At 39.8% G+C, this 16,684-nt stretch overlaps 1 long non-coding RNA gene across 1 annotated transcript in view; it reads left to right on the top strand.

Moving 5' to 3' along the window:
* LOC124267240 overlaps positions 1–12,049 on the top strand; it is a 34,454-nt gene extending 22,405 nt beyond the window's left edge. The window contains exon 2 of the long non-coding RNA XR_006895984.1: positions 10,953–12,049. This is a non-coding gene — a long non-coding RNA (uncharacterized LOC124267240). The remainder of the gene's footprint in view (positions 1–10,952) is intronic.
* Positions 12,050–16,684: the final 4,635 nt, after the last annotated feature.

Below are 16,684 nucleotides of genomic sequence, written 5' to 3'. Positions count from 1 at the left end.
ATTTACTGTTCTTTGTGAGGGTGTATTTAGTTATAGCATAATGAAATAATATGTAAATATAATATAGACTGTATATGCCTGCAGATGTTTGTTGCCTGCTTTATGGTGTCAGAACGGCCGATATGTTAAAGTGTTCAATCGTCAAATGGTTTAGGTTTAGTTCGATTCCAAAGGTTTTATGTTTGCGTCCTTGTTGAAGATATTATTGGAATAGGGTTTATAACTGATAACTCTACCGATTTACAGAAGCAGCGTCTTCGAAATAAGTAGACATATTGCTAATAAGTATCGTATTTCATGTCTAATATAACATATTCATAAAAACTTTTATTTGAGGTGACTTTACATTTGATTGCTTTTAACTGAAAATTTAATGTTGATCAAACGAATTTCTGTTGTCTTCGCAAAATCTTTTCTTTTCTGATGTCTCCTAGATCCAGATCGACAATAAATCCTCCAACTCTTTATACATAACAGCAATTAAGGATGTTAGGAATGAGATTATCTTAATTTTGGACGACCTTTCTTGCTCAAAGCATTACCTAAAAACAAAGTTATGAAATGCCAAACGTCACTGTCAGAGAATAATCAGTCACGATTATGATCCGAAACCGATTCCATTGGACGTAAAAAGCAAATTACTGAAAATCTGTTTTATAGAAAACGATAAATAGTCATTCATTTAGATGAGAGAACTGTAAATCAAAACTGAACAGATTCTAGTATTCAGATTAAGATTCTGTTTGTCCATTGAGACACACATTTACTAACACACTGAACTGTACAGATACCGTATTATATGTAGTTCGTACAAGTTTCATGCCGTGATACACATTGAATATATTCACAGTACACGAATGTGTGTGTCATTAAAAAATAATGGCATTTTATACATTATGCTGATGAGTTGTCTCTATTTTGTTTACTTTGGTTCTTATTTACAACAAAGTCACTGATTGCATTATGGTATCCATGGACTGTCTGGTCCATCATATGATTGGTCAAGACCAGATTGGTTGCAGGGCAACACACAGTCGTATGACAGACGTATTGTTGTCAGGGCTCCGGTAAACACCTACATTTTGTGTGGGCGGCTTTCTAACCATTTTCGGGAACACCCTCACAATCATTTTCAGTTATCCGTTTATATACATGTCATCTTCTCACGCCCTTGGAATTTGCCTCTTGCACGCCACTGGATATGTTTCAGGAGGGAAACACCAAATAAATGTATTATTCTCTTATACATCTAAGAAACATAATATAACAACATGGATTAATAAATTTACTGAAACTAAAATAAATGTAAACATCTCACAAAGAAAATATGTCTAACCTCTTCCTCAAAGGCCCATTATTCATCTGTAAGTAGTTTGTAACCAACGAGAGAGGAACAAACGTTTGTACAACCCAATCATTAGAGTATGGCTGTGGGTTGTGTAAACGAGTGTGGCGAGCACAGTTAATGGCGGAGCACGCTCTGGACTAAGTGGCCGGGCACAAAGTGGTCATTGGAGATTCTAACTAATGGGACTACTTCAGTACTAACTGCACTTGACGACTGTCGAAGTTGCATTGATATGGTATGATCAACGATTACTTAACAGCTGCAATGTGTAGGAAGTCCAACTCTTCCCACCAGCTATACTTGTTCACGATTTGATTGGATTTCTATCATATATATGTGCTTTCAATGGGTTTGTATATTTGCGTTCAGCGTCAGAAGCTATTTACTAATGTCAGGAATGCAAACAATAGCAGGTGTTGTTGTTTATCATGGACAAAATGACTGTTTTGAATGTCAACAGTGTTGTGTGTTTCTATTTAGAAATACACAACTGTACCAAGATACGTGTCACATGCGTGGAATATAGGGCTGGGACGGGTAACCCGGATACCCGGGACGGGTGGGTAATGAGTTAGACTCGGGTACCCGTCTCAATACCCGGACCCGATTTGATCATGTGACTAATAGATTAAACAAATGTAATATGTTATTCTTTCATGATTAAAATGTTGTGTGTCGTCTGAAGATTTAGACAGACAGTTCTTTCTGTTCTTTTGAATATAATACATAGTTAAGGTATTGAACAACACGAAATATTAGCCTCCGAGCTCAAGGATATATTGCCATTTCTTGCAAATTTAATGTCAGGAATTAGCATAACGGATATCCGGGTAGGGTAAGGTAGGGTAATTGGGCGTTGGATACCCGAGTAAAAAATTTGGCCCCGTGCCAGCCCTTGTGTAATAAACACAACGTTGTGTTGAATACACTGTTACCTTTAGAAAGTGGTCAAATGCAACTTGGGATTATACTTTCTCAGTAAGGTACGGATTCGCAAATTCGTTTTAGGTTGAGTCTCGTTCGGGATTCGAACCATAAGTCTCCGAGTAAGGTACCTCATTCGCCAGCTAAACCCAAAACAAGCACTAGAATCTGTACTTTCCTGAGGAAGTGTAATCCAAAATATAGCATGTAACAGTGCAGAAAAAAAATGTACTGTTGAAGTACATCTCCTCAGCAGGATGAAGGAACAGCTGGTAATTAGACAACACTGAACCCAAATCTGAAACTTCAAACGACAAAGTCTGACATTCATACAGCAACACAGAATTACTACGCATGTCCTTTTACTGCTATAAAGGTATGAGCATAAGCATGCCTTCGGCGATGATCCTTTGTTTCATCTATCACTTAGTGGTACGTACATGCTGCAACATCTAATTTGTGTGTTATTCTATCAGTAATGGCGACGAGATCAAAGCGAAAGACCATCAACTAATATGCGACTCGTAGTACCGCCTTTTGTCTACGTTCAACGCGCAAAGGCTATGCGGCAAATGAAAGCGGAAATATTCTAGTTAGTGTGAAATCTTAATGACAGTAGCAGTATTTACCAGTTCATCAAAGATGACAACATTTTTCGCCAGTCCCTTTCTTTGAAGAAAATGCCAAAATGTGTGTAATTCTTATTCTGAACGTTGCCGTGAATTTAGTAGCGTCAGATTAATATATTGTTCGTGCAATAGGTACATACAACTTACACCTCCATACTCTAGAAAATTCTACATCCGGGCGATCTTGCTGGGAATCTTTTGATACAAAGCCACATCATTATAATAAACAGTGACAATCCCGTTTTCTATAAATCATAAATAGGAAGCGTCAATGCGTCTTGATTACCTCACGAGATTCCATTCGGTGTAAAAGGATTTGATTGGTTGTTGGAAAATCAAGTTCTATGGACAGTCAACATCTTAATTGCAATGAGTGCGACGTTTCGGTGTAGGTACTAACACCGTTATTAAGCAAGTGATACAAAATGGTGTAACAAGGACAATACATACATAGCTGCGCAGTGAGTATATACAACTGACAAGGTTGATATACACTGGGTGCTAATTAATGATTTGGGCAGAATAGTAGTGATTAAAACAATATGCAGAATGAGTTTATACAATAGATGAGTTGATGTACACTGAGATTGTAATCGTGAGTTGAAGAGAGTAGGTTGATGTACACATTGATTGGTTGTGATTACAATGCACAAAAGGGAGCATGGAAGCCAATTGGACAAGGTATGGGTGGATTACTGGTGATCTTTAATTAGGTGGTGATAGGCCGAGGAGATAAAATAACCTTGATCACGGTTCATGGTGGGGTTGAGGGGTTGAAATTTTATGGCTTCAAGAAGTTTCCTAATCTTGTAGTCTGCTCGGTTGGTTTCCAGGATGTGGATGTTGTCCCAAAGGATGGCATGGTCAGGGTTGGCTTGGGTGTGGTGCTGTGGCGGATTTGGAGTCTTTTTTTCTGGACTGAAGTTTTGTTGCTCTTAATTCGTAGTGGGAGATGGCGAGACGTTTCACCTGTATAAGAGTCTCCACATTTGCAATGGATCTGATAGACTACTCCTGTGGAGTCTTCTTTTGTTGTTGATGGGGGTTTGTCTGTGGCTTGGAGGGGGTTTTGGATGTACTTGCCTTTCTGGAACAGAAAGTCTATACCTGCTTGCTGCTGAGGGAGTCGTCTTATCTGGTGGACCGCCTCCGTGGTGTAGTGGTTAGAGCGTCCGCCCGGAGAGCGGAAGGTCACGGGTTCGATCACCGACCCCGTCATACCAAAAGACGTTAAAATATGGTACTTGTTGGTCCCTGCCTGGCGCTCGGCATTAATGGGTACAGCAAGGACTGGTCGGCTCGGAGTCAGTATAATGTGTCTGAGTGGGGTATTCATGCTTCACTGCGGCATGGTATCTCAGTGGGCTAGCACTATAAAACCAGCTTAAGTCTGGGCTAGTACAAGCAGCCGCACATACACATACACATACACACGCATGCACGTCGTCATATGAGGAAATATTCTCAAGCACGACGTAAAACCCAATTTCACCTCACCTCATCTTATCTGGTGGCTGACTGCTTGGACATACGGGATACGTAATACGAAGGGTGCTGATTGCCGACGGGGAGATTTATCTCTTGGGTTGAGGGTTGTTGTTTAACGCCGCACTCAACAATATTCCAGCTATAAGGCGGCGATCTGTAAATAATCAAGTCTGGACCAGACAGGTGTAAAAAGAAAAGAGTGGTGAAACATTTGTGAATTATAAACCGAAACTCAGGGTATTCGCGTAATCTCTGCTAAAAGCGTACAGTTTCGACTTCATTTGATCTAGACAATCCAGTGATCAACAGAGGATCGATCTACGCAATTGGAATACGAGGACACGTTTCAACCAAGTCAGCGAGCCTGACCACCCGATTCCATTTGTCGCCTCTTACGACAAGCATGGGCCACTGAAGATCAATTCTAACCCGGATCTTCTCGGGTCCACTTCTTCAGACCAGTAACAAGTGATAACTGTGTTCTGGTAGTTGAGGTCACGGTACAAAGCACGTACGGTGTTGGAGTTACGTATACCCACGGAAGGATATTGAGTGACAAGTACCTCATCCCGTATAGCTGTGAATAATATCTCTTCACACTGGATGAATCACCAGAATGTGTTAATCCATATGATGTATGAAAAGCGACAACATGTAATTGTGAGGACAAGTACAAACATTTCTTGAATACGAGGATGTGCAGGTCTCATTTTCCAACGTCATCGTTACAGGAGAAGATTGCTTGCTACATCTAAAGGCTCGTACATCCTGTAATTCATGTGGGTTTCGACTATGCTTGTCGTAAGAGGCGACTAACGGGATCGGGTGGTCAGGCTCGCTGACTTGGTTGACACAAGTCATCGGTTCCCTATTGTGCAGATCGATGTTCATGCTGTTGATCACTGGATTGTCTGGTCCAGACTCGATTATTTGCAGACCGCCGCCATATAGCTGGAATATTGTTGAGTGCGGCTGAAAACTAAACTCACTCACTCACTCTGACAGACAGTAGTATATTTACGTCTCACTTCTGTACGTTCAATTGATATTTACAAACATTCAAAAGAGTAAAATGTACAGAAAAATTCAAAAGAGAATTATGAGACAAAAATCATTCTAAAAACATAAAACATATCAGAACATTATTAAGCATAAAAAAGTGGTTTCCTTCTGTTGAGGATTAAAACTCAAATTTTGGCTAAAACATAACAAAGATTAGGATTGTTGAATATAATACATAATTTATCGATATCAGGTTTATCTAAACAATCTGGACATACATTAACACAATCATTTAAAAGTAACACCCTGATATCGTCACATAATACACAGTGAAACAATACATGTGCTTCATCTTCAATATCATTAAGACATTTAAAACATATCCTATTTTCTGAAACAATATTTTCATAACGACCAGTTTCAATTCTAAAGGGGGCTACACCACATTTTACTTGATCCGGGTTAGAGTGGGTCTTCAGTAACCCATGTTTGTCGTAAGATCAGGGATCGGGTGGTCAGGCTCGCTGACTTGGTTGATCGTGTCATCATATCCCAATTGCGCAGATTAGATGCTCACATTGCTGATCACTGGATTGTCTGGTCCAGACTCGATTATTTACAGACCGCCGCCATATAGCTGGAGTATTGCTGAATGAAACCGGCGTAAAACTAAACTCGCTCACTCATTCACTCACTCAATTTTGCTACTGCAGATATGTAGAGTCTTGGCAAATGCATTAAAATATAACTTATGCTTCAGATGTGTGTAGCACGTTCGAACCTCGACTTGAATAAAGTCTATCAAAAACTTTAACGTGCTCGCCTTAAATACGGGAGAGGTAAATTACTGTTCTTGTCTGAAGAGCCCACTTCAAACAATTAAGAATAGTTTATTCCAAAGACACATTACCTTGAGCAAGACGCAAAGTGGGTAGAAACAGTGTTGTGGGAGAAACTGAACAGTAAAAACACATAAAAATATACCAACGAAAGAAAAATCGCCTGTAAAAGGATTTGGTTTTCGGTTAAGTATTTAATGGTAACAAGACCAATTCCTCTGGCATCTGCATCTAAAGCAAATGGAATTGAGCCTAGGATGTAACATTCCCTTTTGCCCAACACGGCAGTTCTGAATAAGAGCGCGATAACCCAATGTCATCGTGGGAGGGCCATGTTCATAAGAACCTATAGTGATAGAGCTAACGTAAGAAGGCTATTGCCTGACACGTATTTCAGCCAGAGAACTGTGAGGGCGTATTAGTTTGTCATAAGGCAGTGCTTCTACAAGTCCGGCTTCAGTCACGTCCACATATCCCACTGTTAGGACCGTTGTGACTTATTGTCCGCTTCAAGGTAAGGTTATCTATTTTTGTGAGATGACCATGAGATATATTTAAATGTTCGGGTTGCTGTATAGCTTACATATTTACAAAAGGTTATCATCTTAAGTTAGCTTATTGCTTCCATGTTGTTTCCATTTTTTTTAAATTACAATTTTTCATATTCTACTATTGATCAGTAACGCCTAATATCATTGTTTAAATCATTAAACAAGTTTCATGTATATTTAGCTGACAATCTCTTCAGCATGGAATCATTAAATATATAGTTCTTCTGTTATGTTCGACTAAGATTGCACCAGAGCAGGGTGGATGTCGAATAGATTTGTTGCCTAGCGGTACTCAGTTCATATTGTTTCGAAACATATGTGTTATAAATTATTCTTTTCTGCTGGCGTTGGGGCTAGCTATGCTATTGTGAGTTGGAACATTTTGTTTCTTAGTTTAACGCTGCACTCAGGAACATTGCAGCTGTATGACGATGGTCTGTACATAATCGAGTCTGGACCAGACAATCCAGTGATTGTTTATCCTTATGTAACTGCACTTGTTGAGTCCATCATATACAGTCATGCAGCTGGAGGGGCGGTGGGGTAACCTAGTGGTCAAAGGATCCGCTCGTAATGCCCGAAAACCCGGGTTTGATTCCCCACATGAGGTACAATGAGTGAAGCCCATTTCTTGTCCCCCCCCCCCCCCTTCCCCGACGTTATATTGCTGGAATATTCCTAAAAGCGGTGTTAAACCATACTCACTCTCTCATAAAGCTGGTATATTGCTCAGTGTAGTGTTAAGCAACAACACAAACTTATAATAAGAATCAATAACAACCTGCTTGAAGGGGCTATACAGTAAAAATATGAAATGATATCATTTATAAGAATATGAAAACGTATCGTAAAATAGATTTTTTCTATAGTCAGACCTGTAGGCAAAACCGTTAAAAAAACGTCGGAAACTAACGTCATAGTTGAGACTTGACTTGCGGTCGGTCGCTGCTGAGGATAGTGTTTAGTAGCTAACTAGCTTTCGCCATAGCATCATTGGACAATAGTAAGTGAGTATGGTTTTACGCTGCTCTAGCAATATTCCAGCAATATCACGGCGGGGAAGACCAGAAATGGGCTTCACACATTGTACCAGTGGGGAATCGAACCCGGGTCTTTAGCGTGACGAGCGAACGTTTTAACCACTAGGCTACCCCACCGCCCTCATCGAACAATAACACCGATGTTGAATTTTCGCTCAGTGACCTTAAACATATTCGTTCGTATCAAAATCAGCACGTGGTTAGTCTACATATTATTGAGTGAGTGAGTGAGTGAGTTTAGGTTTACGCCGCTTTTAGCAATATTCCACCAATATCACGACGGGGGACACCAAATATGGGCTTTACACATTGTATCCATGAGGGGAACCGAACCCGGGCTTTCGGTGTGACGAGCGAACGCTTTAACGACTAGGCTACCCCCACCGCCCCTAAATAGTCTTAACAGCAGAATGGTAGATCTACGGAGTGAAGACGATTAATCAGATGTCAGTACGGAAAGAGCTTTATGCGTGTCTGTGAGGTGTCTGTACCTATGCCTGCATAGACAGTAACTAATGCTGCCAGGAAACACAACCAATAGAGCATATGTTTATATATAAAAATACACCCACATACCGATAAATAGTAGATCAAGGAAAGCATAAAACGCTACCCTCGCGTTTCTAAATATTATGACTACATATCTAGTATGCCTGTGATGTTCTTACGCCAAACAATTAGCTTAGACCTAAATTTCTTTTTTTTCTATGTTAATTAATGTTATGTAGTAATTGTGTGTTGTTTGGGGTGTCTTTTTATATATAAATCAATGTTATGTAGTAATTGTGTATTGGTTGGTGTGTCTAGTTATTGTTGGTTTAATTGTTACTGCCGTTTCAACAGTAATCATAGTGGTTGGCATTTAGCTTATAATAAGCCCTCTATTAGTCTCGACCCAAACAATCATTATATAATGGACTACAATATGTTAGAGAGAAACACATAAATACTGGTGCGATCTGACCGATCCGGGTTGTTTTAAGCTGTTCGCTGTGGAGAGTATGGGTCGTGAGTCTGAATATAAGATGCTTCCTGTTCCTTATAAATCTGTTAGCACTTACTCGTGTAAAAACACGTAAGACTTGCAAAACGTCGTTAAATCTCACTCACTCACTCACTTACTCACTCACTCACGCACTCACGCACTCACGCACTCCCAGTTGTATGTGTTTTGGTATGGTATATTATCCCCAAAAGGAGCAGTTGAAGGTGAGCCTAAGTCTGTCTTAAAGGAAAAGTGAATTCAGTTTTCTTTTTTATGGACCTCAGATTAAATCATTGAATACGATGGAAACTAATTGAAAACAGATTCGAATAATATACGAGCCATGATAGGTAACACTACGTCTTGGAAAACAAGACTTAATATAATTGATAGGATTTTAACTGCTCCTAACTCTACCATTACATCAAGAAAAGTACATGTTTGCTAATGGCTAGCCAGCTGATGACTACCATAAAATGCCCGCGTCCCACAGATGGATCAGTTGGGCAGGCATTGACTCAGTTGTGTACCAGATTATATACATTCCACGTACATATTGAAAATAGGTATATGTACCTCCAATCACCATCGTTAGGTAGCAAGTGAATGCCAAAACAATACCCGTAATCAAGTTCTCGATGTGACGCCTATGAAATGATGACATTCTGTGTCAGACGAGCATGTAGAACACACGAAGGTGCAGATATAAAAATCTTTGAACGTCTCCGATTGCAGTCAACAATTGCATAGACCGGAGGAAAATCGATAATCCGTTTTCTTAAGGAGGGATCGTGATTCAAAGCGGAACGATGTTGACAGTGAGAGAGTATTATAATCATGAGACTTCACAGCCATCAGTTTGTATTGAATTAACCTAGTAATGTGACACTGGGCGCCCTTAGCCAATACTCTGTACATGACAACACTAATGTCTGGACGAGGGAATTATCAAACCTTCTTTAGTAAGTTAACTGCACTAAACAAAATATGGGATAATCTTGAACATTTATGTAGTGAAGAATGAACGCTTAATTTCATAGAAGTATGCCAATAGATATCCCAGTTTATATAGTCAGAACCTTTAGACGTTTTGGGCATACCTTTAGCATTAGCGTATGATTAACAGTTGTATTACAAAACAATATTTCAGCATTATCACAGCGGGGGACACCAGAAATGGGCTTCACACATTGTACCCATGTGGGGAATCTCACCCTAGTTTGTGGCATTACGCTTTAACCAATAGGCTACCCCACCCAATTACTAAACAAGATGAAAAAGTGAAATCTGTTTTCTTATATGGACCTGAGAATATATCAATGAATACGAGGGAAACTAATTGAAATTAGATTATATGATACGAGCCATGATGGGTAACACAACGTCTTAGAAAACAAGACTTAAGATAATTAATAGGGATTTAATCGCTGCTAACTGTACCATTATATCAGGAAAAGTACATCTTTGCTGATGGCTAGCCAGCTGATGACTACCATAAAAGGTACCCAATAAAAAGCCCGTGTCCCACAGATGTTAATTACTAAACAAGATGCATCGTTTATTCAGATGACCTAACACGTATGTACTGTATGGCTGAAATATTTGCGTAATAAGTGTTCCTAAGGGTTGAGATGCAGTCACGCGGTCTTGCATTGCCATACGTGTAACACATTTGATTAAAAAAAAATGTAGTTCCGCTGATCGTGATTCCGCAAACTAGTGTTACAGATGGGTTGTTTGATCTGATTACATTTACTCGGACTTAATAAAGAAGATAATCACGGGTCAGATTCCGTGATGGTTTGTTGTTGGGGACTCTACAATTGCACATTAGTGCAAGTAAATGGACGTAAAAGCAAGTATTCTGATAGAAATGGGTCTTAATGTCATCGATGCCACCACTTTCAGTCCCCGGATTCTTCAGTAATGTACCCGATGTGCCTGATGTATAAAACATTAAGAAAATGACAGTGATTTGTTGATGTTTTTTTAAAAAAAGATTAACCTAGAAACAAGGACTCACAATGCAATGACCTTACAAAGTTCAAGTCAACCACTTTAAACGTCAGTACATCTCTAGACGTCTACAGAATTGTCTGTTCGATTAAGATATATTTTACATATACTTTAAAATTTGATGTTTCAGATATGAAACCGATACTTTCCGTCGCACTACTTTTCCTCATTCCCTTGCTGGTGAAAGGATTCACGCTGTACGACGGCTGTTTGTTTGAGTGTGTCAATTGCGTGGAGTCATGGGGAAAGAAAATGTATGACGGCAAGGCCTGTGCCCAAGCCTGCATAGATTCAAAAGGGAGGACCATCGACCCTGAATGTACAAGAGGAAGCGCACCGTCAAACAAACGTACAGAATTTCGGGTAACGTCAGAAGATTGTGAAGAACGTTGCGAAAAGTGTGTACATGACGAAAGTGGGCTACAATTGAATCGTCTTTCGTGCATATTCACGTGCCTTGTGAAGAAGGAGTTGCCCAAGAATTGTTGAAAAAGGACACTTTGAGACTGTAGTATGTGAATATTATTTATACCTCCAAACGTATTTATTTTGTAAGCATTCATCCCCTTTTCCCAAGCGTATTTATTTCATTCAATTTTGACATTCTGTTATATTGGGGGTGTTTGAAATAATGGGCGTTATTTTTCTTAATTGTCCGTTTAAGATGGCCTCGAAAATAGTCAATGTCCACTTGTCCTTTCACATGGCACAACTATACGTGGACGCGAAAAAACCTGAACAGTTTGTCATTGCCCAATCTGGATCGTAAGTTACTGTACAAATGTCGGAATATTGAAATCAATAATGTGAGGTAGAGAAATCTTATTTACCATCGGGAATGATTGAATATCTCGATAAATGGAAAGAACATGTTGGGGTGTTGTCCACTCTGATGGATGCCGATGAAAGTGTGTGTTAAAAGAAAGTTTGATTATCTTGGATTACCCCTGTACACTGGGATGTTTAATTGTTTAGAAGATAGAACCTTCTAGTATCGGCACAAGCTTATGTCAACAATCGGATCATTCACGGCATGCTTATATACATAACAAAGCGCGATCAGGTTCAGTGTTTACTCTGTTTACGACGATTATTTTCATATCATCTGCAATGATACATTTCTTTATATGTCACATGTGATGTTAGTACATTCCATAAATTATTTATTTATTTATTTCAAACAAAAAATATTTCCAACAGTTGGAATAAAGAGTTCGTGCTTTGGAATATCATGTTGGTGTTTTATTGGCTGGTTTCACGGCATTGCTTGTCTGCCTAGATACGGAATTTAGGTTTGCTTTTTACACACTGGACACATTAAGTAGATGAATGGGGGAGGCATATACAAACAATTTTCCGTTTTTGTCAATAAAGGGTCTTTAAAAGGGCCATGGTCTGCTGAGGCCGGATATCTCACGGTCAGGTTGACCGGTTATCTCGTGGCCCTGTCGATTGGCCACTACATTGTCATATGGGGCAGACATCACATGGTCGTATTGGTCGGACATTACAATACCATGTGATCCTGTTAGCCGGATATGACGTCACGCTGTCTGTCAGATACCTCGTCATGGTCATATTCAACCGGATACCTAGTGTTCCGACGGACCTGCCATCTCGTGACCCTGTGGATCGGTCATCACCTAGCCACGAAGGCCGGACATGAAACGGGTTTTTATGTTCTAATTCTCTTCGATCAAACGAACATAAATTATTTATTTATGTACAACATAACACTTCGCATGGGTAATGCCTACCGCAGCTCGAAATTAAAAGATAGGTCAAAGAAACGATAATCATTTATTACAGCCCAGGAAACGTACAAGCCTAACATACAAGTGACACCCAACAACTCTTTTATGTCATCTTTAACATATCCGTCTTTTCCCGTGTCGGAAACCCGGCGGCCATGTCTCTTAAACAACGGATCGGGTACACCTGCACTCGCAGCGGCTGTTGCTCCCCCAGAACGAAAGCTATGCAAACCAAAACTGTTCACATCTATTCCTATTTCATTACATTTTTCCCTGAAAATTTCTCTTGTTCTCGTGTAAGACATTGGCTTATTGCCTCTGAGAACATACTTCTTTTGTTTTCTACAATAATTCACTTGTCTGAACAAGAACTCATGGGAGTCTTCTTTGATATTTGCTAATAACATATAACGGCGAAGCATATTCACTGGGCAGAGTTGGGAATCAGACGCCGCAATCACAACAAATCTGCCGTCTCTATACACGTCTGTCTTACTCTTTTCTATGAAATTACGAACATATCCTTCATGAAAAGAAATATCAGAACGCCTAATTACGGAAACTTCAGAAAATCTGAAAAAGCCAGCATATGAAAAAATGGACATTGTCAGAAGTCTTAAATCTATAAGAGAAGAATTCTCTTTGCCAAATCTATCAACTAACCGTTCCAAAATACCAACATCTACACGGTCTTTCTTCTTGACAGGGTCACTGTGACATCTCCTAGCTGCCTCTTTAATGTTCTTAATTAGGTCATGTTGACATGGATCTGGTAGACCCGCCACTCTGTGCGCCCATCTTATACCGTACACAGATTCCATAATAACAGGAGACCTTTTACCCGACTGAATCAATGACGTAAGGTATAATGTTTTCCAACATGTAAGAGCTCTTCTATATTTTATAACTGTAGTATCTGCTTTAGATTTTAAAACTATATCAGGCATTTTCGTAGATAAGTCAACTAAATCTTGGTGCACCAGAGCCTCTTTCTCTCTCCATATACCAACGGAAAACATACCTGACAAGATATATAATCAACTGTCAAATCTGAGAGCTAACACGAACCCCTTGAAATTATTGAATATAGACTGCTTGCTCCCACCTGAGACAAGGTCTTGCTTTGTGACCTTCCAGGAACAACAAAGGCCAGTATGGAGCGGATGGCCACATAGGCACCACTAAAGTAGTTGGAGCAGTGCACGCTAAGATAAAATGTACAGTTTTGAACACCAAATGTACAGGAGGAACTGCCCAGTTGTTTTCCCCATGCCACTGCTGTGTAAATGCATCAACTGCCTTCGTATCCGGTACCCACGATCTGGAATTAAACCTTTCTAACTTGGTATTCAAATTGTTACAACCTTATGTTGTACTGATTGGCTATCACAAAGATGGAGGTGGCAACTTGTTGTAGATGCTGTTTAGAACTACCACATGAAGCTACACGACAACATGGCTTACTATCTGTAAACCACTTTACAGTTTTGCCACTTAGAACCCTGGTAAACGGAATGAGAACTAATTCTATGGCCTTCACTTCTCTCCACGTCGAACTACCACGTTTCTCTTGAAAGTCCCACACATTTGGAAACACATGATAAGAATCTGCAACATAACCTCCACAACCTATGTCACTTGCATCTGTGAACACAGACAGCATAGGTTGAATAACAGTAGACAACACTCTTGGTTTTAGACTACGCAGGCTGTCTCTCCAAAACAGCAATTCATACACACAATGACAATTTTCTAACCTAAGACATCTATCCCAGGAAGAAGCCTTATATACCTCCGAATACATATGCCTTGTGAAAAGTCTACAAACATCGCCAAAAACTGGAGTAAGAGCTATAACCTTTTTAGAAAAAGATGGAGGAGGACTATCAACGAATGGAATGACATAACCATCAGTAATAGTATCGATTACAAACTGAGGAGCTCCAATATTTACCCAAAAGGAAACACGCTTCTTTTAACTGCCTTTCACGATGCACGAAGTGTTGGATTCAAACTCGTAAAACCTTAGTTGGATGAATTCAGAATCTAACTCAGTATCTCCTAAACATGCAGAATTATCAATGTCAAAATCTGAAGCACAGGTAGCATCCCTCTGTCGTATCTTGGTTTTATGGACTGCTGGCACCGGAACATCGGAACTGCAGAAACTCGACCTAAAACAATTTTAAAGAATACTCTCAGGAAAGATACACACTGTTCAATTGACTAAAGGAACAACTTCAGATATTACAGAAACACAATTACCTGAAGTGAATTATCTACTTCTTGACAACTTGGTTGGACTGTATTGAATCGGAGCTGGCTGACTGGGCTGCACGTAGTGAAGCTGCCGCAGGACAGGAGATCCTCCAGTGGCCGAAACCTCCACAGACGTAGCACTGCTCGTTGGGAGATGGACCTCGTTTGACCATGGGACGAAAAGGCTGGTTCTGACCGGCTGTAGATTCCCTAGAAGCATCAACCATGCTAGCAGAAGACACAGTAGCGCTTGGTGAAACATAGCTAGGTTTTCCTCTGGAACGGAACGAGGACGCACGTCGTTTACGCAGGGCTTTATTCTCAGCTTCTCGAATCTACGTTCTTCCTCGGACCCAGAAGCAATATCGTCTCCCTCTAGTTCAGCTACAACGGCCCATCCAGATGGTGAACAATCCGCTAAGCGGATATACTTGTTCCTCCTCGAGATTTCTGAAGAGAGATCTTCAATGGGTCCCTTCTGCTTATTCTTGTTAGGTGTATCAGAATCCACCGAATGGTGTGAAGGGGAAACCGAATGCCGACTCATAGCAGAATGAAACTGAAAAAAGCTGCTCGCTGTGTAGTGCGAAGACCTCGAATGGCTAAACTCATATTCAATCTCACCACGTCACCTTCGTCACGTGGCTTCTGCACAACTCGCACGTGCAAAACACGCTCACTTCAGTAGGCAAGCTCTACCGTGTTTAACCCAAAATAAATTCATTTGTTTCTGGATTAACATATTGGTATTTTTGAATGACGGAACAGAATATGTAATTTTAGAAGGAGATATATCTAGTGTGTTGAAAAACTTTGTTGTTCCACTCCAGGTTAAATACCGTTATCTATACATCTGAAACCTCATGTTAAAGTGCTCGGTTCAAAATGTAATGTACTTGAGTGTGAGACTTCATTTAATTTCAGAACACAGTAGTTCATCTCCATTCCACCCTGACGACAAGAAAAATTGTGAAACGATGTTGTACGCACTATGACAACTTGGTACAAAAGCCTGTTGTCTCAGAACATTCGAAAAATGGGTCACAGATAGTCAGAATTGAAATATATCACTTAACCTCAAGATTACAATACTCGCAGGCTTGACTGGTTACAAATAACGGTTCACAACACATAGTGTTGCCAAACAAAGTTATCAAACAACTTTCCAAAGATATTTGTTCTCATCTAACCGCAGCCTATTGCATATTTGCTCTTCGAGGGGCGTCCCAAAAGTAGTCGGCCTCACCTAGAAAATTATACAAATGCAGCTGTTTTTATGTTTTATTTTTCTACAAATTATCTGTCAAGCTCAAGCAAATTGCTTTTGCCATGTTCCAGCCTCACAATCCCCATTTTGGTTGACCTTTTATCTTGGTACCCTCAAAAAACGCAAAATCTGCAATAAATGCATCACAAACTTCAGGAAACAAAATATGCAAGACACATTTTGTGTGTTTGAGATAGTCAGAAGTACTCTAGAATCAAACGTAGATATTAAAGTGCATAAAAATGCAATTTCAAACTACAATCGCTTGTTAAGGTGACTCCCCCATGATGTTTACTGAAAGAGCTTGTTTTGGAAACACTACCCAACCCCTTTCAGATGATGTAATCATCAGGACATAATATATTCTAATATTTTCACTTATTCATACATGACGCCAAGGGTTCAAACTAAAGACTGAATGGTCACACAAGTGTCAGCACTCAATATATTGTAAACAGTGTCAGCTTGAATATCTGGACATAATGTGTTTGAAAGATTAAAATGGGAGTGTCCTTTAAAAACAGCCCCGTCTAAATATAAATCAAGCAATTCAAATCTTTGAATGTTGATTATGGCGGAAAG

The sequence above is a fragment of the Haliotis rubra genome, unplaced genomic scaffold, assembly GCF_003918875.1.
Source record: "Haliotis rubra isolate DU_JTF1 unplaced genomic scaffold, ASM391887v1 Scf13, whole genome shotgun sequence".
NCBI classification, from domain to species: domain Eukaryota; kingdom Metazoa; phylum Mollusca; class Gastropoda; order Lepetellida; family Haliotidae; genus Haliotis; species Haliotis rubra.
Note: the sequence above shows the minus strand (reverse complement) of the source record. Positions and strands in the feature narration are given on the sequence as shown.